Source organism: Eurosta solidaginis, chromosome 2 (assembly GCF_040869045.1).
Source record: "Eurosta solidaginis isolate ZX-2024a chromosome 2, ASM4086904v1, whole genome shotgun sequence".
NCBI classification, from domain to species: domain Eukaryota; kingdom Metazoa; phylum Arthropoda; class Insecta; order Diptera; family Tephritidae; genus Eurosta; species Eurosta solidaginis.
In genome coordinates, this window is record NC_090320.1 from 52,105,175 (window position 1) to 52,133,064 (window position 27,890).

At 36.5% G+C, this 27,890-nt stretch overlaps 1 protein-coding gene across 7 annotated transcripts in view; it reads right to left on the reverse strand.

Moving 5' to 3' along the window:
• LOC137239718 (uncharacterized) overlaps positions 1–27,890 on the reverse strand; it is a 442,599-nt gene that overhangs the window by 102,892 nt on the left and 311,817 nt on the right. For 4 of the 7 annotated variants that reach the window (XR_010949459.1, XM_067765334.1, XM_067765333.1 and 1 more), the window contains one exon: positions 23,147–23,387. The gene's annotated coding sequence lies outside the window, so the exon portion shown is untranslated. Of the gene's footprint in view, positions 1–23,146; positions 23,388–23,648; positions 24,744–25,577; positions 25,913–27,890 lie in introns of those variants that run through there. The other 3 variants (XM_067765331.1, XM_067765330.1, XM_067765332.1) reach the window with 2 other exon arrangements.

Consider the following 27,890-nt stretch of genomic DNA (forward strand, 5'->3'; position numbering starts at 1 on the left):
TTGGTATAAAAAATGGCCGAAATCCGACTATGACCACGCCCACTTTTTCATATCGAAAATTACGAAAAATGAAAGATATGCCATAATTCTATACCAAATACGAAAAAAGGGATGAAACATGGTAATTGGATTGGTTTATTGACGCAAAATATAACTTTAGAAAAAAACTTGGTAAAATGGGTGTGACACCTACCATACTAAGTAGAAGAAAATGAAAAAGTTTTGCAGGGCGAAATCAAAAGCCCTTGGAATCTTGGCAGGAATACTGCTCGTTGTATTACATATATAAATAAATTAGCAGTACCCGACAGATGATGTTCTGGGTCACCCTGGTCAACATTTTGGTCGATATCTCGAAAACGCCTTCACATATACAACTACAAACACCCCCTTTTAAAAGCCTCATTAATACCTTTCATTTGATACCCATATCGTACAAACACATTCTAGAGTCACCACTGGTCCACCTTTATGGCGATATTTCGAAACGGCGTCCACCTATATAACTAAGGCCCACTCCCTTTAAAAATACTCATTAACACCATTCGTTTGATGCCCATATTGTACAAACAAATTCTAGGGTCACCCCTGGTTCACTTTTATGGCTCCCTAAATGGCGTCCACCTATAGAACTATGGCCCACTCCCTCTTAAAATACTCTTTAATACCTTCCATTTGATACACATATCATACAAACACATTCCAGGGTTACCCTAGGTTCATTTTCCTACATGGTGTCTCCATAGCTCTCAGCTGAGTATGTAATGTTCGGTTATACCCGAACTTAGCCTTCCTTGCTTGTTTTATATAATATATATCTTAATGTTAAGCCCTAAAATGATTTTTTTGAATAGTTATATTGAATTGGACTTATTTTCGTTGAGAAAGTCTTTTTTGTAATGCTCTACAAGCAAAATCAAATATATTTATCTAAAATAAAATATATTTCTTGCTTTTTAAATCCTAAAATGAATTTTTCTTACCTAAATTTAATTCACTATTTTTTAGGCTTTGGCAGACCAAATTGCAAAGTCCAAGTCAAAAAAGTCTACATCGTGGGACCGAACTAATTTTATTTCAAATGGTAAATGTATGCAGAACGTTTCCACCCGTGATCACAATGTCGGTAAATCAAAGAAGACCTATGACCACGCGTGGTCACAATGTCTCATAATGTAAATCCACCAATGCCCACGGGTGGTCACATTGCCCCAAATCGTCAAAACATAAACGTCCACCGGTGGGGCACGCGGGGCTCAGAGTGCTAGAAACACCCATCTCAGCTTATTTTCACCTCTCATAATTGCAGCGATTTAATATTCATGCGCCTTGTTGATCACAGCAAAGAAATAAATATTCAGGTGATTATAAAAGTTCCAAGGTTGCGTTGTGGTAAATATATATATTTTTTTTCTCAAATATATTTTTTTTGTGAAAAGAGACGGCGTCTATTTTCATTTCTAGGTTATAGGGTCATAGCTAATATCAACAAGTAAGGAAGGTTAAGTTCGGGTGTAACCGAACATTACATACTCAGTTGAGAGCTATGGTGACAACATAAGGGAAAATAACCATGTAGGAAAATGAACCGAGGGAAACCCTGGAATGTGTTTGTATGACGTGTGTATCAAGTGAAAGGCATTAAAGAGTATTTTATGAGGGAGTGGGCCATAGTTTTATAGGTGGACGCCATTTAGGGATATAGCCATAAAGGTGGGTCAGGGTTGACTCTAGAACGCGTTTGTACGTTATGGGTATCAAATGAAAGGTGTTAATGAGTATTTTAAAAGGGAGTAATCCTTAGTTCTATAGGTGGACGCCGTTTCGAGATATAGCCACAAAGGTGGACCAGGGGTGACCCTAGAATTTGTTTGTACAATATGGGCATCAAACGAATGGTGTTAATGAGTATTTTTAAAGGGAGTGGGCCTTAGTTCTATAGGTGGACGCCGTTTCGAAATATCGCCATAAAGGTGGACCAGTGGTGACTCTAGAATGTGTTTGTACGATATGGGTATCAAATGAAAGGTGTTAATGAGTATTTTAAAAGGGAGTAATCATTAGTTCTATAGGTGGACGCCGTTTAGGGATATAACCATAAAGGTGGGTCAGGGTTGACTCTAGAATGCGTTTGTACGTTATGGGTATCAAATGAAAGGTGTTAATGAGTATTTTAAAAGGGAGTAATCCTTAGTTCTATAGGTGGACGCCGTTTAGGGATATAGCCATAAAGGTAGGTCAGGGTTGACTCTAGAATGCGTTTGTACGTTATGGGTATCAAATGAAAGGTGTTAATGAGTATTTTAAAAGGGAGTAATCCTTAGTTCTATAGGTGGACGCCGTTTCGAGATATAGCCACAAAGGTGGACCAGGGGTGACCCTAGAATTTGTTTGTACCATATGGGCATCAAACGAATGGTGTTAATGAATATTTTTAAAGGGAGTGGGCCTTAGTTCTATAGGTGGACGCCGTTTCGAAATATCGCCATAAAGGTGGACCAGTGGTGACTCTAGAATGTGTTTGTACGATATGGGTATCAAATTAAAGGTATTAATGAGGGTTTTAAAAGGGAGTGGTGGTTGTTGTATAGGTGGTCGCCTTTTCGTGATATCGCCATAAAGGTGGACCAGGGGTGACTCTGGAATTCGTTTGTGCAATATGGGTATCAAACGAAAGGTGTTAATGAGTATTTTAAAAGGGAGTGGGCCTTAGTTCTATAGGTGGAAGCCGTTGCGAAATATCGCCATAGAGGTGGACCAGGGATGACTCTAGAATGTGTTTGTACGATATGGGTATCAAATGAAGGGTGCTAATGAGCATTTTTAAAAGGGGTGGGCCTTCGTTCTATAGGTGTTCGCCTTTTCGAGATATCGCCATAAAGGCGGACCAGGGGTGACTTTAGAATAATATTGTACGATATGGGTATCAAATGAAAGGTGTTAATGAGTATATTAAAAGGGCGTGGAGCTTAGTTCTATAGTTGGACGCCTTTTCGAGATATCGCCATAAAGGTGGACCAGGGGTGACTCTAGAATGAGTTTGTACGATATGGGTATCAAATTAAAGGTATTAATGAGAGTTTTAAAAGGGAGTGGTGTGAAGGCGTTTTCCAGATATCGACCAAAATGTGGATCAGGGTGACCCAGAACATCATCTGTTGGATACCGCTAATTTATTTATATATGTAATACCTGCCAAGATTTTAAGGGTTTTTTATTTCGCCCTGCAGAACTTTTCATTTTCTTCTACTTAATGTGGTAGGTGTCACAACCATTTTATAAAGTTTTTTCTAAACTTATATTTCGCGTCAATAAAACAATCCAATTACATTACCATGTTTCATCCCTTTCTTCGTATTTGGTATAGAATTATGGCATTTTTTTCATTTTTCGTAATTTTCGATATCGAAAAAGTGGGCGTGGTCATAGTCGGATTTCGTTCATTTTTCATACCAAGATAAAGTGAGTTCAAGTAAGCACGTGAACTAAGTTCATTAAATATATGTCGATTTTTGCTGAAGTTATCGTGTTAACGGTAATGCGGATGGACAGACGGACGACTGTGTATAAAAACTGGGCGTGGCATCAACCGATCTCGCCAATTTTCACAGAAAACAGTTAGCGTCATAAAATCTAAGCCCCTACCAAATTTCAAAAGGATTGATTAATTTTTGTTCGACTTATTGCGTTAAAAGTATCCTAGACCAATTCTTTTATTTTTGTATTTTGTTGCACCATATCATTACTGGAGTTGAATGTTGACATAATTTACTTATATACTGTAAAGATATTAAATTTTTTGTTAAAATTTTACTTTAAAAAAAAATTTTTTTCCGATTTTGCTAATTTTTATCAAGCGTACATATAGTAACAGGAGTAACGTTCCTGCCAAATTTCATCATGATATCTTCAGTGGGCGGTGCCACGCCCGTTGTCCAAAATTTTACTAATTTTCTATTCTGCGTCATAAGTTCAACTCATCTACCAAGTTTCGTCGCTTTAGCTGTCTTTTGTAATGAATTATCGCACTTTTTCGGTTTTTCGAAATTTTCGATATCGAAAAAGTGGGCGTGGTTATAGTCCTATATCGCTCATTTTAAATAGCGATCTGAGATGAGTTCTCAGGAACCTACATACCAAATTTCATCAAGATACCTCAAAATTTACTCAAGTTATCGTGTTAACGGACGGACGGACGGACGGACGGAGATGGCTCAATCAAATTTTTTTTCGATCCTGATTATTTTGATTTATGGAAGTCTATATCTATCTCGATCCCTTTATATATGTACAATCAACCGTTATCCAATCAAACTTAATATACTCTGTGAGCTCTGCTCAACTGAGTATAAAAATGCATATAAGTAGCGGCAAAGTGTTATTTGAGTCAGCATCGCCTGTGCTTTTGAGCAATGCAGTCGAGTATTGCTGTAAGTACAGGGTGATGCATGTGTGGTGTTTTCTTTACTACTCTACCGCTTTGTCAACAACAACAACGACAGCATAAGCAAAAGATAACCAAATCTGCACACACATGTACACAGACTGCAGAAGACAATCAACCATACATACATACTGCGACGATTAACTTCACTAATCACGCAACAACAAAAACATGAAGCAGCCACTCTTATGTACGTGTACAAATTAAAGCTAGTAACATTTATGTAGAAGGCGACGAAGAGCTATCTCATGCACACATATGTATGTAGTCATCAGCCGAAGTAGTTATTCACACGTACACACGCATTTGGCTATAAGCTACAAATATAGATATACTTATATAGCTGGTAACTCACCAAGCAGGAGATACAAAAGTTCTAGAAGGTGAAACGTCTAGACCTTAGGATAAATATGCGAGCGAAGCAACGGAGAGTATAAAATCAGCGCAAGTATCAGTAATTAGTTTGATTTAAACACACTGTTATTGAAATATAATTGTACTACTCCCAAGTAGACTAAATAAAAACCATATTGCAATACTGAATATTGGAGTGATTTGTTCAACAAGTTAGCGATTCTAATGTTAGCAGAAAGTTTGGAATAAGCGGAAATTCCCTAAATTCGTTACAATACATAAATATACGGAAAAGACCAACAGAAAAATGAGACATAAATAGACAACGATATTCGGGAATGTGATGCTCGAAAGATTCAGATATCACTCTCAGTTTATATAGGCAGTGTTAAACCATAGCAAGATGAGGCCAGAGCGGCAGAATGGCGCACAGGCCACTTATTTCGAATGGTTTTAGTTTGTTGTGGTTGTGCGAAACTTCGTTTATGATTGCAAGTGAATTATACACCGTGATTACTTTAGTAGTCTCTGACGATGAATCTTTCTTAACTTTTTCAGTTATTGACTGCTTTTCAGGACGTAAGTTCATGTAGAACTCAGCGCTGAAAACACTGTAGGGCTGGCTGACTATAGCCCATAACTATTTATAATATATACCAAAACTGAGCCACATACGCTCTACTTGTATTCCTCTGCTTCATATAAGATCAGTTAAGGGGAGTTAAGGGAATGTGGATTACAACATTCACTGTCATATTAAATAATTTTCAAGATGGTTGGGCGTGGTCCAATTAATGGTGCTTGTTACCGAAACTTACTGGATCCATAGCGTCGATCCATATACCTACCTCTGTTGAAACTGCCAGTTTCCTTGGACCCAAGTTACTGGAATTTGATGACAATTTGTGAGAGATCGCACCCATTGAATGGGGGAACAACTCGAAAACAGAAAATACTTATTTAGCGTAGCATTTTTGGGATACTGAGTAACTTTTATGTGTTTTATCAATAAAAAACTTAAGCTTTTGTTTCAAAAATATAACTGCTCTACCATATTATTAAAAAACAAGTAAAGTTGTTTAAGTTCGGGTGTAACCGAACATTATATACTCAGCGTGAGCTTCAATTGTACATTTCATAAAATGTCTCACCATTTCCTCTTACAATAAAACTTGGTAAGTGAAATATCATTGATTCAAAACTATTTTTTGCTAAGTTATAGCTTATTATTCTAGTCTACGACCCTTTTAAACTTATTATTTTATTATTATCCGTCAGTTTTTCTTCGAGTTATGGCTCCCGAAACAGAAAATTGCTTAGTCACAAAAGGTGCAGTGCCACACCCATTTTTTAAAATTTAAAGATTTTCCTATTTATTGTTATAAATCCACTTGGGAAATGAAATACCATTGATACAAAGCTCTTTTTTGCAAAGATATAGGTTATTTTATTCCTCCACGACCCTTTTAAAAATCTTTTATATAAAAGTGGGCGTGTTCCTTAAGCGATTTCGTTAATTTTTCTCCAAAGTATTCTTTATAGTAAAGACAACCTTTCTGCCGAATTTTGTTACCATAGGTTTAATGGTTTTTGATTTATGATTAATAATATTTGTAAAATTGATTTTATCAGAAGTAGGCGGTGCCACGCCCATTTAAAATTTTTTTTTGCATTTTTTATCCAGACTCTCGATATCAGTCCACATGTCGAATTTCAACATTCTAGGTGTTTTATTTACTAAATAATCAGGTTTTTTGTGTTTTCCAAAATTTTATATATATAAAAAGTGGGCGCGGTTATAATCAGATTTCGCTCAGTTTCAACACCGATCTGTTCTGGGTCAAGATAAGCTCGTGTACCAAATTTGGTGAAGATATCTCAATATTTACTCAAGTTATCGTGTTAACGGACGGACGGACGGACATGACTCAATCGAATTTTTTTTCGATACTGATGATTTTGATATATGGAAGTCTATATCTATCTCGATTCCTTTATACCTGTACAACAAATCATTATCCAATTAAAGTTAATATACTCTGTGTGCAAAGCACGCTGCGTATAATAAACGTCGCAAAATTATATTTTTGCTTTCAATTCTACTGGTCTCATTCCTTAAATTTTTTTTTTCTATTTTTGACGTTTAAAAAGCTGTTCCAGGCAGGTATATAACGCAACACCTGTCCAAGAACCGCATCTTTCTGAAAATATATATCTTGCTTAGCTCTACTACAAAGCTGAAAAGCTTAAGAGCTTGCACGCGTGAACTGCGCTGTATTCGAACCGAGTCTTCCCCGCATTGGGCTGCCAGAGTTATGTTGCTGCGAAGTAATTGATAAGCTGACTTCTGGTGATACAAATACTCCGGTTTTATTCAGAGATTGTAAAAGAAGCAAAATGCTGTGACTACGGTGCTCTATAAGAAGAGCAACGGAACGACAAATCAGTTTCTGACTGTGACGCTAAAGATGATGATAAAGAGAGTTTGGGCTAGAATCCCATGTAAAGCAAAGTGTGAGGACGCACCGAACCTGTTGCTTAACCAAAACCGTAATATACGGCCACGATATTGAAAGGAACTACGCATATAGCCGTTCTCCTTATAAGCAAAGAGGCGGAGCATATGTTGTCCCCTGAGCAAACACAAAACGTAGACGCAATGCCTGAGAATTACGACTCTCCTTGAAGAAGTATACATATTTTTATTTGCTTTTTGCATCCGGAATTTTGAAAATTGTAACTCTGGCGACTGGAACAGTTTATGTCAAAATTCTCAAAGTAGAATAACCTTGCTTTCTTATATCATGGTCGAAATGCTAAACTTAAAAAAATGTATTTGTTTTATTAGGTTTTTATAAGACACGCGGTATGTTTTCCTATATTAGTAGGGTTTGGCACGAGCTGCTTTTTCAATAGAGCTCTTCTCATATTGCTTTGTATATCTAATACTATATTGCTTCTTATTTTTCGAAGTTCGTGTACAAGAAAACGAGTCTTAGTGATTTAGATTTTTCCCATAAACAGAAAACAAATAAATCTACTAGGAGTAGCTCACCCTGCATGCATTTGCAAATTTTTTGCATTAAAAGCTGATAAATCTTATAATTTTTGCTGCCTTATGCCTCGATTCAAAATTCATCTACACATTCTTTTACCCACATACAATTTTATAAATTGTATGCTTGCTTAAGTAAACTTATGCACATATGCACATTTCCTCACATACATAAATACATATGTATGTCTGTATCTTAAATGTCGCCTGCAAGGATATTTTGCACATTTACTTTTTCTCGGCGAAGGTCGCACTCAAAAGTTTTGTTATTGTATTCTACCTTAGCAGCTTACAGGCGTACTTATTTACATACTTACCTATGGACATGTTACTCGCATACACATATATTAATGGCGTGTGTAACATTTTTTTATACTACATACAGTAAGCCAAAGTTAAAAAAAATTGCCGATTTCAGTCACATTGGTGGCTGCAATAGATTTCCCCCGCTCCAGTGCTCGTATCTACGACTTGCTCAAATGCCACACCCTCGACGCTTGGCAAAAAATATTTTTCTATATGAGTTTTTAACGTTTTGTATTTTTACTTACTCGTGTACTTTTTTCTGTATTTTAATTGTCGTTTTTTTTTTGTTGCAATGCTCGCCCCAACGCCACTCTATGATATGTAACGTTTTTTTATTAACACTAAACGACAGAGCGCATAACCGAGTGAGGAAACAGTTTTTATTTTTCCCCATTCTAAGGGGCGAAACAATTTTTAACTTTGCACAATTTTATCTCAATGCCTTTTATCTTTTTTTTTGTTGTTTTTTGGTTGCCCGCCAAAATTTTATATATATATATATATTTTTGTTATTTTACCACCGTGGTATTCGTGGTTTGAATTCGAGACGTACTTTTGTATTGTGGATATTAGGTGATATTAGGTGGGGGGATTTCGAAATATGCTTGCATAGAAATCATGACATGAATAAGTTTTTAAAATTTGCGCTTTTGTTAGTAATTTTAAGTACATAAAATACCTTCGTTATAGAATATTTGTTAAATATTTTGTAAAGCGTTTATCAAGCAAGGGCGACATGTCGTATGAGCAACTTTTTGGTTTCAAATGTGGCGAAGGCATATTAAATTTTATTTATATGGCTTAGTTAGATTAAAGGCCGCGACACAATGACATTTTTCATATAGATGCGTTTCACACAAGCTTATGCATTCCAATAACATCGCCACAATCAACCAAGATGTTGCGTTTGTAAATATGAAGGAACTTCATACTTAGCAATTGAAGTTTATTATGCCTTGCCCCTTCACATACAAAATTTCGCGAAGCACTGTTATAAACATTCTCTCTATACAACAAAAATACTTGTTAACATATTTTGTGTCGTATTCGATTGTTATTTTGCAGTTTTTAATTGCGAAAAATGTTAGAAGATTTACCAACCAGTGGGAAAAATAATTTCACTTGCAAAGTGTGTCAACACCCTTAGCCAAAGCAAATGTCAAATTCTTCTTCTTATGATTTGCTTGCAACAAAATTTGGAAGATGGCTACTTTTCCATATCAGATGGCGCCAGTGTCACTACAATCTACCGTTCTCCATAAAAATATGTGCAATCTACTCATAATGTATAAGCATGTGTTAAACTCATCTACATGAAAATCTGCTTATGTGTCGGGGCTTTAAGTGCTATTTACATTGAATTATAAAAAAAAATAGTTCTGCAGGCGGAGGAGGTATACGAATCAAAAGTCTTGTATGATAGTGATACTTGTAAGGGCGTGAGTACCAAGTATTAGTAAGTTGAACCCCTAGAAAACTTATATTTAGAAGTTAATTTAAATTCGCCTAGGAATAAAAATTAGTGTTGGGAACTATCGACTTAATTCAACTATCGATTGTTAGTTACTGAATAATTTTAACTATCGAATGAAATTTTTCATTCATACATTTGATCTCCACTTCAGGTAGCCCGAAGCCAATACCGACGTTTTTGTAGTACATTTACTATACAAAAGAACAATTTCTTGATTGTTTTGCAAATAGATGTGCACATACATACAAGCACGACGTGGCGTCAATTACCATCACTACCAGAAAGGCTAAAGGAGCCCTCATAGTCAATAAACCCAATCGGTAGAGCCACGTCAATGCTTAAATGGCAATGAGGGAGTAAGTTACCTGACACACGTTTTCTTTGCAGTAATTTGCCAATCCAGAACAAGGAAAAATGGCAAGAATAATCCACTTCGACTAGAAAGTCAGCTACCGAAAGTGGATCATATCGACCAATATCACTACTTTCGTCAGCAGACATTGAAAATCGTCGTTTTTCTCATTTCATTTGCTTCCGCAAAATTCACAGCACCACCACCGAACTAAAAACAATGAATACTTAGATAAATTACGAACTGAACCATCAGAAACCCAATCATTGTACGTCGGTCTTGGTACTTGACCTGTCAAAATCTTTCAACAAAATCAACCACGGCATATTATAACAAGAAATAAGAGGATCTCCCTTAAGTATTAAACGGGGGCTGCCGCAATTTGGTGTCCTATCCCCACTTCTGTTTAATTTCTACATATCAAGGCTGCCTCTCCCACCAGGAGAAGTTACTATCATTTCCTATGCTGATGACTGCACGATATAGGCAACAGGACCGAGCCAATCAATTGACGAATTAGTTCACAAAATTAAAAGATATATCCCCAGTTTTTCTGGTTTTTTTTTTTCTTACGTGATCTGACACTATCAACGGGCAAGTCCTCGGCAACCCTTTTTACGGCGTCGATGGAACAGAAGACCCAAATATTGGACGTTCACGTCGATGCTGTTACGCTATCGACAGTCAGTAACCCAAAGGTCTTAGGCGATAAAGTTCTATGACACTCACACCTTCAAGGCGCACGTCACTGAAATTGTATCCAAAGTATAATACTATGTTCAAACAGAAAAATAAATTGAGGCTATTTCGATTTAACTTGAGTGGTGTTCAGACAACTCTATTTAGCTTACACAATAGTAATTTGATAGCTGGTTGGCTCATCTCTACAGTAAGAACATATCTTTGTTGAGACTGTCAAAATGTGCGTGTTGGTATTAGGTGCATGGAATGAAATGAAAACATAAAACTTTGAAATGTATGTGTGTTGTAAGAAAATGTGTTCAATGTTTTGGCTTCATTTTGATTTTGCCATCTTCTTTTGACAGTCCCTACTCCAGTGAAATGAAAGACATAAAATCAGCTGATGAGATGAGCCAACCATATAGTTCAGCCATGCGAAACTGACTTTTAATATACTCAATAAACACACTTTACAATGTTGCATTTGCAGTTTGAAGCAATTTATTACGCAATTTTTTTTAAATTGGCAATTTATTATTACAATTTATTATATGACAAATTGCGTAATAAATTGCCCAAATAGTATAAATTGCCAATTTGGTGTGTGTTTGAACCTAGTATAAAGCCGCAACACAATTTTCCAGTCGCTTGCCGGCAGCACTTGACGAGAAGACAAACAAACGTTGGTAAGCCTGGTGGCCTGGTCTTAACAACACACACTGGAAATTGCAGCAGGCCTGCCAAAATTCTGCACTCAAAACTACCGCGGGCTGTCTTCTTATGACTCCTGAATAGTATCTACATATTGAGGCAAAGAGCTCAACATTAAAGAGCATCACAAAATGCTGAACAGACGCTTTTTGCTTAAATTTCGCAAACCGGGAGACCCTAGCAAATAAATTCTTGGTCCAGCCCCGCCTCCAAAGAGATAAAGAGATCATGCATATATGAAGTCAGTAGTTAAGAGCGAAGAAGAAAAAGAAACACTCACACATCATCAGATAAGAACGAAGATGTGGTTACGCACACTTAAATGTAGCTAAGCTAAATACCCAAGTATGAGATACAACTATTCGTTATGGCTTTGCGTGAAAAGTCTTGACCTTAGGAGAAATAGGCGAACGACGCAACTGAGAGTACAGAAGCAGCACAAGCTGAGGAATAATTAATCAGTTTTATTTTAGCACGCTATAAGTGAAGTACGCGAGTATTGTAATTGTTAAGTTCTACTACTACAGTAGAATTGTATGTAAAGAATATTTGGCTGAATGAAATACTGAATATTTGAGTTATTTATTCGACAGTTCAGCTATTCTAACTATAACAGCAGGTACAGAATTATAAAGAATTGCACAAAATTGGCTACATTATGTTGTATTTTGCTTAACACTTCTGCGCAGCTGCACACTTATCGAATTGTAAAAGTTTTAAATCCTTGAACTTATGAACTTACAGAAAAAGTAGGAAAAAAATTATTTCAATCAACCAATACCTTTGAGCTAATTGCCCCAACTCAACTAATTGAATAATCTCCATTACACATTAGTTCATTAAAAATCCCCATTTAAACCGAAAATACCTACGAGCATCTCTAACTATTTCCCTACAATTTTCAATTTTAATATTATCCGATGAATTCTAAATATTGCTTGACCTCTATTTAATTGACCGAAGACTAATTCTCTTCCCACTGGTCAATTTTTGAAATTATTTGCTTTCCCATTTTTTGCGCACCACTCAATTATTGAAATTTAATTAGTTTGCACTTTTTGTTCATCATGTCAAAGTATGCGGATGAAAGTTTGCAATGCTCATAGCTACTATATTTTATTTTCTTATTTTTTTTTTGTTGCTACTGTCGGAGCAACAATATAATATTTTCAATGCCATTGTAAGCATTTTAGTCCTGCACATATTTTGCTGCTTCTGCTTGCAGTATCTCAGTTTTAGCTTGTTGTTAGGGGCGAGTGTTGCCACACTAACCCAAACCTCCCAACTTTTGCTGCCAATTTTAATTTGCATTTAGTTATTGTAATAGTTTGTATGTATGTAGATATATATGTATATACATTATCCGTTACTTGGTTGACATTGTTAGAGTGCAGTCAATTTGAATGATATGAAATGAATGCAATGAATTTTTTCTTGTCACAATGCCATTTGTTGATTTGCAATTTTTAGTGAAACGTAAAGATGTGATGAAAATATTCTGCAGATAACATTTAACTTTTTTTATACTCAGTTGAGCAGAGCTCACAGAGTATATTAAGTTTGATTGGATAACGGTTGGTTGTACATATATAAAGGAATCGAGATAGATATAGACTTCCATATATCAAAATAATCAGGATCGAAAAAAAATTTGATTGAGCCATGTCCGTCCGTCCGTCCGTCCGTCCGTCCGTCCGTTAACACGATAACTTGAGTAAATTTTGAGGTATCTTGATGAAATTTGGTATGTAGGTTCCTGAGCTCTCATCTCAGATCCCTATTTAAAATGAACGATATCGGACTATAACCACGCCCACTTTTTCGATATCGAAAATTTCGAAAAACCGAAAAAATGCGATAATTCATTGCCAAAGGTGGTTAAAGCGATGAAACTTGGTAGATGGGTTGACGTTATGACGCAGAATAGAAAATTAGTAAGATTTTGGACAATGGGCGTGGCACCGCCCACTTTTACAAGAAGGTAATTTAAAAGTTTTGCAAGCTGTAATTTGGCAGTCGTTGAAGATATCATGGTGGAATTTGGCAGGAACGTTACTACTATTACTATATATGTGCTAAATAAAAACTAGCAAAATTGGATGAAGAACACGCCCACTTTTTAAAAAAAAAATTTTTTAAATTCAAATTTTAACAAAAAATTTAATATCTTTACTGTATATAAGTAAATTAAGACAAAATTCAACTCCAGTAATGATATGATGCACCAAAATACAAAAATAAAAGAAAATTTCAAAATGGGCGTGGCTCCGCCCATTTTCATTTAGTTTGTCTAGAATACTTTTATTGCCATAAGTCGAACAAAAATTTACCAATCCTTCTCAAATTTGGTAGAAGCATAGATTCTGTGACGGTAACTGTTCTCTGTGAAAATGTGCGAAATCGGTGGAAGCCACGCCCAGTTTTTATACACGGTCCACCGTCTGTAATTCCGCTCGGCCGTTAACACAATAACTTGAGCAAAAACCGATATATCTTTACTAAACTTAGCCCACATACTTATCGGAACTCACTTTATTTTGGTATAAAAAATGGCCGAGATCCGACCATAACCACGCCCACTTTATCGATATCGAAAATTACGAAAAATGAAAAAAATGCCATAATTCTATACCAACTACGAAAAAAGGGATGCAACATGGTAACTGGATTGGTTTATTGACGCAAAATATAACTTTGGAAAAAACTTTGTAAAATGGGTGTGAAACCTACCATATTAAGTAGAAGAAAATGAAAAAGTTCTACAAGGCGAAATCTACAGCCCTTGGAATCTTGGCAGGAATACTGTTAGTGGTATTGTATATATAAATAAATTAACAGTACCCGACAGATGATTTTCTGGATCACCTGGTCCACATTTTGGTCGATATCGCGAGAACGCCTTCACATATACATCTAATGGCCAGTCGCTTTTACAACCCTCACTAATACTTTTAATTTGATATCCATATCGTACAAATACATTCTAGAGTCACCCTGGCCCACCCTAATGGCGATATCTCGAAAAGGCGTCCACCTATAGACCTAATGCCCACTCCCTCTTAAAATGCTCAGTAACATCTTTCGTTTGATACCCATATCGTACAAACAGTCCAGAGTCACCCCTGGCCCACCCTAATGGCGATATCTCGAAAAGGTGTCCACCTATAGACCTAATGTCCACTCCCTCTTAAAATGCTCAGTAACACCTTTCGTTTGATACCCATATCGTACAAACATTCTAGAGTCACCCTGGCCCACCCTAATGGCGATATCTCGAAAAGGCGTCCACCTATAGACCTAATGCCCACTCCCTCTTAAAATGCTCAGTAACACCTTTCGTTTGATACCCATATCGTACAAACATTCTAGAGTCACCTCTGGCCCACCCTAATGGCGATATCTCGAAAAGGCGTCCACCTATAGACCTAATGTCCACTCCCTCTTAAAATGCTCATTAACACCTTTCGTTTGATACCCATATCGTACAAACATTCTAGAGTCACCCCTGGCCCACCCTAATGGCGATATCTCGAAAAGGCGTCCACCTATAGACCTAATGCCACTCCCTCTTAAAATGCTCAGTAACACCTTTCGTTTGATACCCATATCGCACAAACATTCTAGAGTCACCCCAGGCCCACCCTAATGGCGATATCTCGAAAAGGCGTCCACCTATAGACCTAATGCCCACTCCCTCTTAAAATGCTCAGTAACACCTTTCGTTTGATACCCATATCGTACAAACATTCTAGAGTCACCCTTGATCCACCTTTATGGCGATATCTCGAAAAGGCGTCCACCTATAGAGCTAAGGATTACTCCCTTTTAAAATACTCATTACCACCTTTCATTTGATACCCATATCGTACAAAAACATTCTAGAGTCACCCCTGGTCCACCCTAATGGCGATATCTCGAAAAGGCGTCCACCTATAGACCTAATGCCCACCCCCTCTTAAAATGCTCAGTAACACCTTTCGTTTGATACCCATATCGCACAAACATTCTAGAGTCACCCCAGGCCCACCCTAATGGCGATATCTCGAAAAGGCGTCCACCTATAGACCTAATGCCCACTCCCTCTTAAAATGCTCAGTAACACCTTTCGTTTGATACCATATCGTACAAACATTCTAGAGTCACCCTTGGTCCACCTTTATGGCGATATCTCGAAAAGGCGTCCACCTATAGAACTAAGGATTACTCCTTTTCAAAATACTCATTAACAGCTTTCATTTGATACCCATATCGTACAAACATATTCTAGAGCCACCCCTGGTCCAACTTTATGGCGATTTCTCGAAAAGGCGTGCACCTATAGACCTCATGCCCACCCCCTCTTAAAATGCTCAGTAACACCTTTCGTTTGATACCCATATCGCACAAACATTCTAGAGTCACCCCAGGCCCACCCTAATGGCGATATCTCGAAAAGGCGTCCACCTATAGACCTAATGCCCACTCCCTCTTAAAATGCTCAGTAACACCTTTCGTTTGATACCATATCGTACAAACATTCTAGAGTCACCCTTGGTCCACCTTTATGGCGATATCTCGAAAAGGCGTCCACCTATAGAACTAAGGATTACTCCTTTTCAAAATACTCATTACCATCTTTCATTTGATACCCATATCATACAAACACATTCTAGAGTCACCCCTGGCCCACCCTAATGGCGACATTTCGAAAAGGCGTCCACCTATAGACCTCATGCCCACTCCCTCTTAAAATGCTCAGTAACACCTTTCATTTGATTCCCATATCGTACAACTAGAGACACCCCTGGTCCACCTTTATGGCGATATCTCGAAACGGCATCCACCTATGGAACTAAGGATCACTCCTTTTCAAAATACTCATTAACAGCTTTCATTTGATACCCATATCGTACAAACATATTCTAGAGCCACCCCTGGTCCAACTTTATGGCGATTTCTCGAAAAGGCGTGCACCTATAGAACTGAAGCCCATTCCCTTTTAAAATACTCATTATCACCTTTCATTTGATACCCATATCGTAACACATTCTAGAGTCAGCCCTGGTCCACCTTTATGGCGATATCCCTAAATGGCGTCCATCCATAGAACTATGGCCCACTCTCTCTTAAAATACTCTTTAATACCTTCCATTTGATACACATGTCATACAACCGCATTCCAGGGTTACCCTAGGTTCATTTTCCTACATGGTGATTTTCCTTATTTTGTCTCCATAGCTCTCAACTGAGTATGTAATGTTCGGTTACACCCGAACTTAGCTTTCCTTACTTGTTATTTATACACTACCCATTGTTATAAGCTTTTTATACTAAGTTGAGCAGAGCTCACAGAGTATATTAACTTTGATTGGATAACGGTTGGTTGTACAGGTATAAAGGAATCGAGATAGATATAGACTTCCATATTTCAAAATCATCAGTATCGAGAAAAAATTTGATTGAGCCATGTCCGTCCGTCCGTCCGTCCGTCAGTTAACACGATAACTTGAGTAAATTTTATGGTATCTTGATGAAATGTGGTATGTACGTTCCTGGGCGCTCATCTCAGATCGCTATTTAAAATGAACTATATCGGACTATAACCACGCCCACTTTTTCGATATCGAAAATTTCGAAAAATCGAAAAAGTGCGATAATACATTACCAAAGACGAATAAAGCGATGAAACTTGATAGGTGAGTTGAACTTATGACGCAGAATAGAAAATTAGTAAAATTTTGGACAATAGGCGTGGCACCGCCCACTTTCAAAAGAATGTAATTTAGAAGTTTTACAAGCTGTAATTTGGCAGTCGTTGAAGATATCATGATGAAATTTGGCAGGAACGTTACTCTTATTACTATATGTATGCTTAATAAAAATTAGCAAACATTTTTTTAAAGCCAAATTTAAATAAGTAAGGAAGGTTAAGTTCGGGTGTAACCGAACATTACATACTCAGTTGAGAGCTATGGTGACAACATAAGGGAAAATAAACATGTAGGAAACTGAACCGAGGGAAACCCTGGAATGTGTTTGTATGACATGTGTATCAAATGGAAGGCATTAAAGAGTATTTTATGAGGAAGTGGGCCATAGTTCCATAGGTGCAACCAAATACAAAAATAAAAGAATATTTCAAAATGGGCTTTTTCATCTAATTTGTCTAGGATACTTTTAATGCCATAAGTCGACCAAATCCTTGTGAAAATTGGTAGGGGCTTAGATTCTATGGTGATAACTGTTTTTGTGAAAAAGGGCGAAATCGGTTGAATCCACGCCCACTTTTTACACACAGTCGACCGTCTGTCCTTCCGCTCGGCTGTTAACACCATAACTTGAACAAAAATCGATATATCTTTACTAAACTCAGATCACGTAATTATCTGAACTCACTTTGTATTGGCGTAAAAAATGGCCGAAATCCGACTATGATAACGCCCACTTTTTCGATATCGAAAATTACGAAAAATGAAAAAAATTCCATAATTCTATACCAAATACGAAAAAAGGGATGAAACATGGTAATTGGATTGGTTTATTGACGTAAAATATAACATTAGAGAAAAACTTTGTAAAATGGGTGTGAGACCTACCATATTAATTAGAATAAAATGAAAAAGTTCTGCAGGGCGAAATCAAAAGCCCTTGGCAGGAATATTGTTCGTGGTATTACATATACAAATAAATTAGCGGTATCCGACAGATGATGGTCGGGTCACCCTGGTCCACATTTTGATCGATATCTCGAAAAAGCCTTCACATATACAACTACCACCACTCCCTTTTAAAACCCTCATTAATACATTTAATACGATACATTATAGAGTCACCCCTGGTCCACCTTTATGGCGATATCTCGAAAAGGCGTCCACCTATAGAACTAAGGCCCATACCCTTTTAAAATACTCATTAATATCTTTCATTTGATACACATATCGTACAAACAAATTCTAGAGTCACCCCTGGTCCACCTTTGTGGCGATATCTCGAAAAGGCGTCCACCTATAGCACTAAGGCCCACTCCCTTTTAAAATACTCATTAACACCTTTCGTTTGATACCCATATTGTACAAACACATTCTAGAGTCTCCCCTCGTCCACCTTTATGGCGATATCTCGAAAAGAACTAAGGCCTACGCCCTTTTAAAAAACTCATTAACATCTTTCAATTGATACTCATATCGTACAAACAAATTCTAGAGTAACCCCTGGTCCAGCTTTATGGCGATATCTCGAAAAGGCGTCCACCTATAGAATTAAGGCCCACGCCCTTTTAAAAACTCATTAACATCTTTCATTTGATACTCATATCGTACAAACAAATTCTAGAGCCAGCTCTGGTCCACCTTTATCGCGATATACCTAAATGGCGTCCATCTATAGAACTAAGGCCCTCTTAAAATACTCTTGAATACCTTCCATTTGATACACATGTCATACAAACACATTCCAGGGTTACCCTAGGTTCATTTTCCTACTTGGTGATTTTCCCTTATTTTGTCTCCGTAGCTCTCAACTGAGTATGTAATGTTCGGTTACACCCGAACTTAGCCTTCCTTACTTGTTAAACTACAGTTTAATTGGCTCTAGTAAAAAAATATAAATACACTGATATGTATGTATGTATGTAGCTATATATATGGAGAAATGGATAAACTTTAAAAGTATTTTAAAATATCGTTCGAAGATCATTCTGTTTTTGCCCACTTTTGCATGAATATTAATTTGTTAAAGAGGCACCATTTCACTTTACGGAAAAAAATAAAGTATTGAAAAATAAGGGCAAGTGGAAGACTTCAAAGAAATGAACATTCGTTGCCACGCTTTTTTTCAAGGAGACAAATATGAGAGGGACGAATGATGGAAATATAGGCGAAGTAGGGAAGGGTGATGGTAGCAGAAAAGGCAGTTGCATGATAGATGGAATGGATAAAATATTAGTGGGGCTGATTTCAAATATTAGCTCAAGCTGGAGCGAAATATTTACGTCCCTGCAAGACCATCAAAACAACGTTCATCCAGAAAACTGAGTCCTTTGGTCCGTTGTCACATATGTATGTATCCCGGCAAATAAAGTGATGTACCGACTCCTCTTCCTTCTCTTGCGGATATTTTAAGTTTTAGAAGGATTTTCGTTCAATTTCTATCAAAATATGGCTATAGCGAGGCAGACCTCTTGTAGTTGTTGTAGCAATAAGGACACTACCATTATCGATGTTGATGCTTCTCAGTCAAACTTCAACTATTTTGCAGCTGCCGTTAGAATTCGACATATAACATGCAGGTCCTGTTTTGTCAATTTGTAGGGAAAATTAAAAGGTCCAATACGCAAATTGGTAGAGAAGCTTGGCTTTTGTCTACTCGGAGATGAAACGCGCCAAGTATAAAAAAATAAAAAGTAAAACTTTATTTGATCTTTCCTGAACAATTGTTTTTCCGATAAGTTTGACATCAAAAATTTTTACACGATATTTATGGTAAAAAGGAGAGGAGAGAGAGAGGGGGCAGAGAAAGACAGAAGTAAAATGGGAAAACTAATGCGAGGGAGCAGATGGGAAGTGATTATAAGCCAAACATTATTGGGGAAGTAAAAAGGTGGAGAATAAAGACGAGAAAGTCATTCCTCTTTCAATGAAAGAAAGCATTGGAAAAAAGGCAGAGTTCAGATGAAGTAAAGTTAGTGGCCGGAGAGGAAAGCAAGACGAAAAGGAAAAAGAAGAAATTGGCAAAGCGCAAGAAAATTATAGATGGAACGCTGAAGGGTGAGGACGATTTTATTCAATTATTCAATTTGTATACCTTTCATTAAAATGAAATGGTATATTAAGATTGTCACGAATCGCAAAATTGTAGGTCGTTACAGAAGAAGAGATAGACCTACTAGTAAGTATACCGAAATGAACAGGACGAAGAGCTGAGTTGATTTAGCCATGTCCGTCTGTCTGTTGGTATGCAAAGTGGTCCCTCAATTTTTAAGATATCTTGATAAGATTTGATCAGCGGGTATTTAGGTGTCCGAATAGACATTTGTCGGAACGGGCCAGATCGGACTACTATAGCATATATCAACCATACAACAGGTTTTTCAGAAAAGAGGATTTTTGTCCTACCTTCCTCAATTTATCAGGATGAATCTCCAAATTTCACCATATGCTTTCGTATATTGCAAATATTGTCGACTGAAAAAATGGATTAGATCGGTCGTATATATAGCATATATCCCCCACAACCGATTGTTCAGATAAGAAACTTGTCGTAATTTCTGCTCCATTTTAGCAGCTAGAGGCTTAAAATTTCACCTAATGCTTACATATAAATGAAAAAATTGTATACATCGGTCGTATATATAGTATATATCCCTCACAACCGATTGTTCATATAGCATATGTCCCCTACAACCAATTGTTCAGATAAGAAACTTTTCGCAATTTCTGCACAATTTTAACAGCTAGAAGCTCAAAATACCACCAAATGCTTTCGAATATAGCATATATTGATATCTGGAAAAATCATAGAGATCGGTGGTGTATATATTACATACTCAATATAACCGGTCATCTCTGCCTCCTTTTTAACGGCTAGAAGTTGCAAATTTCATCATATACTTACGTTTACGATATATAACGTTGAGATCAGTGATTCATGGTCATATCTATTTCAGGCAGATTACTAAGCCAGACTATTTAATTTTATTTTCCATGCCCAAAGATAGTTCTTAATAATTTTATTATACTCAGTTGATCAGAGCTCACAGAGTATATTAACTTTGATTGGATAACGGTTTGTTGTGCAGGTATAAAGGAATCGAGATAGATATAGACTTCCATATATCAAAATCATCAGGATAGAAAAAAAACTTGATTGAGCCATGTCCGTCCGTCCGTCCGTGCGTCCGCCCGTTAACACGATAACTTGAGTAAATTTTGAGGTATCTTGATGAAATTTGGTATGTAGGTTCCTGAGTCGTTGAAGATATCATGATGAAATTTGGCAGAAACTTTAGTTCTATTACTATATGTATGCTTAATAAAAATTTGCAAATCGGAGATCAACCACGCCCACTTTAAAACAAAAAATTTTTAAAGTCAAATTTTAACAAAAAATTTAATATCTTTACAGTATATAAGTAAATTATGTCAACATTCAACCCCAGTAATGATATGGTGCAACAAAGTACAAAAATAAAAGAAAATTTCAAAATGGACGTGGCTCCGCCCTTTTTCATTTAATTTGTCTAGGATAATTTTAATGCCATAAGTCGAACAAAAATTTACCAATCCTTGTGAAATTTGGTAGGGCTTAGATTCTAGGACGATAACTTATTTCTGTGAAAAAGGGCGAAATCGGTTGAAGCCACGCCCAGTTTTTATACACAGTCCACCGTTTGTCCTTCCGCTCGGCCGTTAACACGATAACTTGAGCAAAAATAGATATATCTTTACTGAACTCAGTTCACGTACTTATCTGAACTCACTTTGTATTTGCATAAAAAATGGCCGAAATCCGACTATGACCACGCCCACTTTTTCGATATCGAAAATTACGAAAAAAAAAATACCATAATTCTGTACCAAATATGAAAAAATAGATGAAACATGGTAATTGGATTGGTTTATTGACGCAAAATATAGCTTTAGAAAAAAACTTTGTAAAATAGGTGTGACACCTACCATATTAAGTAGAGGAAAATGAAAAAGTTCTGTAGGGCGAAATAAAAAACCTTTGAAATATTGGCAGGAATACTGTTCGTGGTATAACACCCTGGTCCACATTTTGGTCGATACCTGGAAAACGCTTTCACATATACAACTACCACAACTCCCTTTTAAAACCCTCATTAATACCTTTAATTTGATACCCATATCGTACAAACACATTCTAGAGTCACCCCTGGTCCACCTTTATGGCGATATCTCGAAAAGGCTTCCATCTATAGAACTAAGGTCCACTCCCTTTTAAAATACTCATTAACCCCTTTCATTTGATACCCACATCGTACAAACAAATTATAGGGTCACCCCCGATCCACCTTTATGGCGATATCTCGACACGGCGTCCCCCTATGGAACTAAGGATCACTCCCTTTTAAAATACTCATTAACAGCTTCCATTTGATACCCATTTCATACAAACAAATTCTAGAGTGAACCCTGATCCACCTTTATGGCGATATCCCTAAATGGCGTCCACCTATAGAACTATGGCCCACTCCCTCAAAAAATACTCTTTAATGCCTTTCATTTTATACAAATGTCATACAAACACATTCCAGGGTTACCCTCTGTTCATTTTCCTACATGGTTATTTTCCCTTATTTTGTCACCATGGCTCTCAACTGAGTATGTAATGTTCGGTTACACCCGAACTTAACCTTCCTTACTTGTTATTATTGGACCGAACCTACGTCAAAAGAAGAAAAGCGTGCTAGTGTAAGTCTAAATAAAAGTGCTGTTCAGCTGAAACTTTGACTAACTGTTCATAAAATCAACATCTGCGTATATAGATTCGGTTTCATACAAATTTTCACTAATTTACTTGTTTTTGATGTTAGGCGCTATTCATACGCCCAGGCGTACCTAAAGACTATTTACTTAAATTTTGTATTGGTATTCTGCATATTTTATGCAAAAACTTTGACTCAATTTAAAAGATAAACTATGTAACCTTTTGAAGAATAAAACTCAAAGTTTAGATGCTCAATTGAAGTTATTTATAGCACTTATACACCAAATGTCACCTTCGAACTTTTTGTCATTTTAAGCCAAATATTCTTGATTGATTACTTACCTTTACTCCTGATTTTTTTTTGATTGATGTTTTATTTTTTTTGTAAGTACTTTGCGTTGCTTTTAAGTGCTATTTTTAGTACTGGCAAAAGTTCTGGATGTACTTAGAAGAGTTTTTGCTTTAAAATCAATTGCAGTTCTTTGTTTGTTTTGACTTTTTTCTCCATCAGTTTAGTGACTCAAGTTTAATGAAGTTTAAATTTTTAAAATTTCTGTGAGAGCGAAAACATGTTGACGAGCAGCTGTAAATAAATAAAAAGGAAAGTACGGTTTAAGTTTCGAGTATTGAAAAATGGTATAAATAATTGAATTGCAAAAGAACGCAGTAATTTACTATGGACCAAAAATGTTTAATTTAATTTCTGTTAATCGCATTGATGGTATAGTTTAATTAGTTCGACTGTTAAGTTTATCCTAAATGATATTAATACATATTAATTAATAACACAAATATATATTCGGCGTCAGTGTATATTGTAAGTATATTTTCGCTTGACAATTACCTGTTGTATGATTTTCTGCCTTAAGTTGTCGCACCAACACATTTTGTGATTATTGACCTTTCGATTGCCTGCTGCCGTGGTCAATTAGTCAAATGCGAGGGATTAAGCTGAACACGGGTATCATATGGAAGAATTATTTTGGCTAAGTAGATAAGTTGTTAAGAAGTCTGACACATATATTTCTGTGCCAACAAACAGCACCGCAATCAAATTGATTGATAACTTTTGATAAATCTTGATAATCGTCTGGGAGTGATATCAAAAGTGGCGTTAAGCTAACCCGATGGTCAGTTGAGGCAAAATTGTTGCTATTATGTAACATTACTGACTCAAAGTCGATAAAGCCAAAAACCATGCTAAAGTTTTGTATTCCCTTATTTCACAACCCATTTCATTAATATTTCCCGTTGTTTCACACGCTTTGACATTATTGATTGATAGAGAATGAAATTTGAATCTCAAATTTGCTATACCGTTTTTAGCCGTTTTATCTATTTCATCAATTGTTCCGTTTAATTGTGACTTTGTAGTCAAAACGGACACCAAGCGCATTTGACGTTGTATGACAGGCCATTTTCATTGATATTGTCAAATTTGTGGTCAAATTTGACCTAGTGAAAACCATGCACAAAACCGTTAAATGAAGATTTCCTGGAATCAAACCCACTAGTTGTATACTAGATGAATATAAATTTTCCAAAAATCCCAACTTGTTCGAGTTCTGTCAGTTTTCCATTTTAGCAACTGGTATCTTTAAAACGGTGATGTCCTACGCCGCCTTAGCGATTTTGCTTGTTTCGTAACAAGTCACCCCTGCTATCCCTGTTTCACGAGAGCTGTGACAAATTGGAAGCACCAAAGGAAGTCGACTCTTTCTCCACCCGCCTCTCCAAACTCACCGGAGGTCTCCTTCTTTATCTGCTTCTAAATTCTGTTATCCACTGATATACTTTCTTGGTCTAAGTAAATTCATCCCTACGCATAATATAACCTAGCCAGCATAGACTTTGGGTTTATTCGCTGCACTATCCTTATATCTGCGGAAAGCTCATACAGCACATCATTACACCTTCAATACTCGCCGTCGGCATCACGGACAGGATCATAACCTACCGGAGAACTTTTCTTTCGAATACTCTCAGAGCCATCCCACCTTCTCGCGACACCGTCCATAATTCCGAGCCATACATCAGGGCAGATATAATGACCGACTTGTAGATGTTGCTTTTTATACGTCGAGAGAGGATTTAACTTTTCAATTGCCTACTCATTCCAAAAGTCACTTTTAGCCACTTTTTGTGCTTCTTAATCTAAACCAGAGAAGGCAGGATGCATGGCGTGTGTTTTAAGGTACGCAGTTGAACTAAAATTTGTATTACTAACTTTAAGTAATTTGTCGAAATTCAATTTTTATTAGTTTTAATATTGTTTTCTTTTGAGCTGCTGTGGGTCTCATAAAGGTCTTATTTAATGCGGCAACTATAGTCCGCAATAACACACCCTAGTAGCAGACTGTTTGATATGAAATCTCTTTGGCCTTTGCAGTCTTTCATAGTAAGTCTAATTCTAAAGAATTTTACTGCTAACCTTTTGTCATTTATGTAAAGTTGAAGATGCAACAAACCCCCAGGGGTAAATTTATTTAGAATCGTTTTACATATTTCTTTCGTGTGTTCTTTTCACACTTTTCTTGTATAATCGATTTCTCATGATAAATATAATAAAACGCAGTTATAGCCTCTCAACAAGCAAAATGAAGGCTATCATCATTGGACTAAGAAATGTCTTCATGTTGCCCATATGCCATATCCACCTCCTATTGCGAACATAATGTAAAACAAGAACAACTCATTTCATTGCACAAATCAATTCAATTTGCTTTATTTACTATAACATAAATGCTATAAAAAATATATATTTTATACATACCCAATGTCCATTTCCAATATTTTGATATCGTACATATCGATTTTGATTGCATTTTGTAATATAGCAAATTTTTAGTATGCTCCTTTGTTATTTTAAAGGTTATGTTTATTTTCTTTAACCTCCCTTTACTATTTATGTTCTTATTCTCTCACGCTTCCAACAACTTTAGGGTTGTGAGTAACGCCCCGATTCTAGTGTGGTAACAACATTCTTCACCACGGTAACGAAATCATGAGGCACCTTTTACACCCTTTTGGTATTCTACCCGCGAAAGTAGCCGGATAATTGTTTACCCACAAAAGTAGGTGGTTACATAGCAATAGAAAAGGGTAAAACTGAAAAACAAAGAATTGTAAGCGCAAATAAGTACAGATAATAGTAAACAAATAAGGAAGGTTAAGTTCGGGTGTAACCGAACATTACATACTCAGTTGAGAGCTATGGTGACAACATAAGGGAAAATAACCATGTGAAAATGAACCGAGGGAAACCCTGGAAAGTGTTTGTATGACATGTGTATCAAATGAAAGGCATTAAAGAGTATTTTGTGTGGGAGTGGGCCATAGTTCTATAGGTGGACGCCAATTAGGGATATCGCCATAAAGGTGGATCAGGGTTAACTATAGAATGCGTTTGTACGATATGGGTATCAAATTAAAGGTATTAATGAGAGTTTTAAAAGGGAGTGGTGGTAGTTGTATATGTGAAGGCGTTTTCCAGATATGCACCAAAATGTGGACAAGGGTGACTCAGAACATCATCTGTTGGATACCGCTAATTTATTTATATATGTAATACCTGCCAAGATTTTAAGGGTTTTTTATTTCGCCCTGCAGAACTTTTTCATTTTCTTCTACTTAATATGGTAGGTGTTACAACCATTTTATAAAGTTTTTTCTAAAGTTATATTTGGCGTCAATAAAACAATCCAATTACCTTACCATGTTTCATCTTTTTTTTCGCATTTGGTATAGAATTATGGCATTTTTTTCATATATCGTAATTTTCGATATCGAAAAAGTGGGCGTGGTCATAGTCGGATTTCGTTAATTTTTCATACCAAGATAAAGTGAGTTCAAGTAAGCACGTGAACTAAGTTCATTAAAGATATGTCGATTTTTGCTCAAGTTATCGTGTTAACGGCCATGCGGAAGGACAGACGGACGACTGTGTATAAAAACTGGGCGTAGCATCAACCGATATCGCCCATTTTCACAGAAAACAGTTAACGTCATAAAATCTATGCCCCAACCAAATTTCAAAGGGGTTGGTTAATTTTTGTTCGACTTATGGCGTTAAAAGTATCCTAGACAAATTAAATGAAAAAGGGCGGAGCCAGGCCCATTTTGAAATTTTCTTTTATTTTTGTATTTTGTTGCACCATATCATTACTGGAGTTGAATGTTGACATAATTTACTTATATACTGTAAAGATATTAAATTTTTTGTTAAAATTTTACTTTACAAAACTTTTTTTTTTTTTAAGTGGGCGTGGTCCTTCTCCGATTTTTATTAAGCGTACATATAGTAACAGGAGTAACGTTCCTGCCAAATTTCATCATGATATCTTCAACGACTGCCAAATTACAGCTTGCAAAAGTTTTAAATTACCTTCTTTTAAAAGTGGGCGGTGCCACGCCCATTGTCCAAAATTTTACTAATTTTCTATTCTGCGTCATAAGTTCAACTCATCTACCAAGTTTCGTCGCTTTATCTGTCTTTTGTAATGAATTATCGCACTTTTCCGTTTTTCGAAATTTTCGATATCGAAAAAGTGGGCGTGGTTATAGTCCGATATCGTTCATTTTAAATAGCGATCTGAGATGAGTGCTCAGGAACCCACATACCAAATTTCATCAAGATACCTCAAAATTTACTCAAGTTATCGTGTTAACGGACGGACGGACGGACGGACATGGCTCAATCAAATTTTTTTTCGATCCTGATTATTTTGATATATGGAAGTCTATATCTATCTCGATTCCTTTATATATGTACAACCAACCGTTATCCAATCAAACTTAATATACTCTGTGAGCTCTGCTCAACCTATGTAGAAACTTAACTTGCATAATATGCATATACACATTTTCCCGTTTATACGTTATACTGTTTTCACACAGAAACTTAATGATCTCATTTCACCTGCTAATGAAATCGTAAATTTTTTGCTTTCACACGGAAGTAACTGCTCGATTAGTACGAAGGATGAGACAAACAATCATGGCGGAACGATACAAGGTGGGAGCATGGTGACATACCTACAAACAAAAAAATTCCATGTACTTGTAAATTCGATGGACAAATGTCAAA